The following is a 4,112-nucleotide window of genomic DNA, read 5'->3' as shown; positions in this document are numbered from 1 at the left end:
TAACTTTAAAAAACAAAAAGAAGAGAAAGTGGGGAAGAGCCTTTAACACATGGGCACAGGTTAAAATTTCCTGATCAGAATAGCAATGTCTTATGCTCTAAGATTAAGAATTGACCAATGGGACCTCATATGATTGCAAAGCTTTTGTAAGGCAAAGGACACTTTCAAGAGGATAAAATGGTAACTCACAGATTAGAAAATATCTTTACCAACCCTACATTCCAGAGGGCTAATATTCAAAATATACAAAGAACTCAAGAAATTAGATTCCATAGAACCAAATAACGCTATTAAAAATGGAGTACAGAGCTAGGTGGAGAATTCTAAACTGAGGAATATCAGATGGATGAGAAGCACTTAAGAAATGTTTAAGATTCTTAGTCATCATGGAAATGCAAATCAAAATGACCCTGAGATTCCACCTCACACCAGTCAGAATGGCTAAGATCAAAAACTCATGTGACAGCAGATGCTGGAAAGGTTGTATAGAAAGAGGAACACTCCTGCGTTGCCGGTGGAATTGCAAGCTGGTAAAACCACTTTGGAAATCAATATGGCAGTTTCTGAGAAAATTGGAAATAGTTCTATCTGAAGAACCAGCTCTATCACTCCTGGGCACATACTCAAAAGATGCTCCAATGTATAACAAGGACACATGTTCCATTATGTTCATAGCAGCCTTATTTATTATAGCCAGAAGCTGCAAACAACCCATTCTTCAACAGAGGAATGGATACAGAAAATGTGGTTCAACAACACAGTGGAGTACTACTCAGGTATTAAAAACAATGATTTCATGAAATTCTCAGGGAAGTGGACAGAACTAGAAAATATCATTCTGAGTGATGTAACCCTGACACAAAAGAACACACATGGTATGTACTTAGTGATAAATGGATATTAGGAAAAAATGCTCACAATGCTCATGATGCAACTCACAGATCTTATGGCGCTTAGTAGGAAGGAAGACCAGGATATGCATGCTTCAGTCCTGCATTGTGGGGGGAACAAGATGATTGAGGGAGGTGGAGGGAGTAGGGACCTGGGAGGGAGAGAGAAGGGAGAGGAAACAAGAGTGGCAGTATCAGGTGCTGGAGGGAACAGCAGAGAGGTACAGAGGGTCAGGAAACTGAATAAAAATATGTAGTGGGGTGGGGATAAGGGAATGGGGATAGCCACTGGAGGGTCTCAGACGCCAGGGAAATGAGAGGCTCCCAAGACCAAACAGAGATGGTTTTAGCGGAGAGGGGAGAGAGATCCTGTAGAGACCACCTCCAGTAGATAGGCACGGCCCCTGGTCGAGGGATGGGGCCACACACCCATCTCAAAAATTTTAACCCAGAAATGTTCCTATCCAAAGGGAGAACAGGGACAAAATATGGAGCAGAGACTGAAGGAAGGGCCTTCTGGGGACTGCCCCACCTGGGGATCCATCCTGTTTGCAGGTACCTAACCAGACAATGTTGTTGTTGCCAACAGGCACTTGCTGACAGGAACCTGGTGGGGCTGTTCCTTGGGAGGTTCAGGTTGGCAGCTGACCAATACTGATGTAGATGCTTGGAGTCACCCATCAGACTGAGCTCAGGAACCCTGGTAGAGGAGTTGGTGGAAGGACGGGAGGAGCTGAGGTGGATTGTAACCCCAGAGGAAGAACAACGTCAGCTGATTGGACCACCCAGTGCTCCCAGGGACTAGACTACCAACCAAGGAGTGTACAGGGCTCCATGGTTCCAGATACATAGGCAGCAGAGGATGGCCTTGTCTGACACATCAGTGGGAGGGGAGGCCCTTGGTCCTGTGGAGATTTGATGTCCCAGTTTAAGGGGATGCTGGAGAGGTGGGGCAGGAGAGGGTGGGTGGGTGAGCACCCTCATAGAGGCAAAGGGGAGGGAGGAGAGGGAGGTTGTGGGATGAAGGGTAAATGGGAAGTGGGATATCATTTGAGATGTAAAAGAATGGAATGATTAATTAAAAAAAGAAGCATTTGTTCCTTTCTCATTAACATACTGTTTGAGCTTCACAAGGGAACATTCCATAACTGTATAGGAGAGTTCCATAGCTGCTTTCTCCTTTATAGTGTATGTGCATGTGTTGTTTCCTTGTGTTTGTTTCCAGGGAAAGAGCCCATCTTTCTTTCCTTCATTAATCATCTCTGTTATGCAATACTGAGTTCAAGAACCTCTTTCTTGAGACAATGTTGTCATTGGCCTTCTCATTAGCAGTGTTCTCTGCAGTCTTGGAGTTCTTTCTCTTCTGCCCGGACACTACTGTCAAACCCATTCAGTTGTTATCTGAGGAAGATAGAGCTGACTTCAAGATTACTAAGTCAGTAGCTATTGTTTTAAACATATTCGTTTCATATTCTTCTATTAGTTTTTTTGGATATGGAGGGGGAAGTCTTTTTGAAATAAAAAAGGTGAGTAGGATGAAAACCAAAAAATGTTTTAAACTTTAATTATCAATAGTTTTTCTAAAATCAAAATATTAGCCAAAACAGATGATTATTTAAATTGAATAGCGAAAATTGTAAAAATAGAAAATTAACTTCCATAGAATAAAAGACACTATGAGTAAGTAAAAGGAACTTTACAGGAACATGTTTAACATAAATATGAGGTTATACATAAAGTATAAAATTAATACGGGAGAGAATAAACAGTCAATTGGAAATGTATTTGCCATATTTTGTGACAAAATATTTATTGTTAATAAGGTAGAAGAAAAAAGTTCATTTCATTTTGGGGTTGGTACAAATTTACAAGTCTATGATGCAGAAATATTAGATTAACATTAAATTTAAGTGTGTAGTTTCTCATGCCATCTGACTCAGTAGTTTAATATCTAGGCACACTCCCTAAATACAAACTTTTATATATAACAAAGATTGGTATGCTTAAGAATGCCTTCACAGCTTGATATAATTTTAACAAAACATACATGAACAAGTTACTAGAATAAATTAATAAAAAGCTTAAAGAAATCCAATGTAATTATTTAAGAGAATTATGAGCTTATAAGGAGACATGAGAAGAGGAGAAACTGTGGCTTGGATGTATTGCCTAAGAGAAGAATCCTTTTTTAATAAAAAATAAAATGGCATCATAAATTTTATCTTATGTATTTTATTATGTGCATGTATATTCATATTAAGTAATAAATTTTGCAATAATTGCATATAGAATATTGTTGGAACACACATACATAAAACAGACACAGAACAGATGAACCAGTGGATACAAGAGACCGCTGCAGTTGCTCTTCTCTAAGCAGTTTAGTGATGCCTCTTGCTGCCTTTCTTCTTAGCTGAATGCAGCTGACAGTACCTCAGAGAGATGGAAGCCCCAAACATACAGTGCCCCATCTTCCATAAGCCACCAGATGGCAGGTGCTATCAACCACAAAGGAATACTCTTTCTAAACTGGAACAGTCATAAAAACGAATTTACACAGTACAAATCTATTTTGATATTTATGTGTTATCACAGGGATGTACCACTCTGTAATGGGAAGAAAGCACAGGTAGTAGATACAGATGGTGCTCAACCAAAGACTTGGTTCATAAAACTACAATTAACCTAAGTAGTCTAATATGTTAAATACACACACAATTGACCTCAGTACTAAGCACTGCCAAACTTACACTCATTACTCTGTTTCTTATGCAACTGAACTGTCATCAAACCAGTCTGTTGTTGAAAAAAAAAAAAGATACAAAGTTATATGACTCAAATATTCAGTATAAGCAAAGAATATGGAAAACATGTTTATGTAGTACAGGGAGTTTCCTTGTCATTATTTTGTAGCATATTAATTTCTTTCTTTTTCTTTTTTGTTTTGTTTTGTTTTGTTTTGAGATAAGGTTTCTCTGCATAGCCCTGGACCTTGCTCTGTAAACCAGGCTGGTCTCGAATTTAGAAGTCTGTCTGCCTCTGCCTCCCAAGCGCTGGGATTAAAGTCATGTGCCACCACTGCCCGGCAGTATATTAATCTCTAATTTGATCAGTGTTTCTCATGCTGTTTGCAACAGTGTAGTCAACATGGGGCCCTCGGACACCTTTGTTTGAATGTGAAGGCTAAACATCAATTTTTACTCTATCAATTTCTATCTGAAG

This window comes from Mastomys coucha, unplaced genomic scaffold (assembly GCF_008632895.1).
Source record: "Mastomys coucha isolate ucsf_1 unplaced genomic scaffold, UCSF_Mcou_1 pScaffold21, whole genome shotgun sequence".
In the NCBI taxonomy this organism is placed as follows: domain Eukaryota; kingdom Metazoa; phylum Chordata; class Mammalia; order Rodentia; family Muridae; genus Mastomys; species Mastomys coucha.
This window is presented reverse-complemented; position numbering follows the sequence as displayed.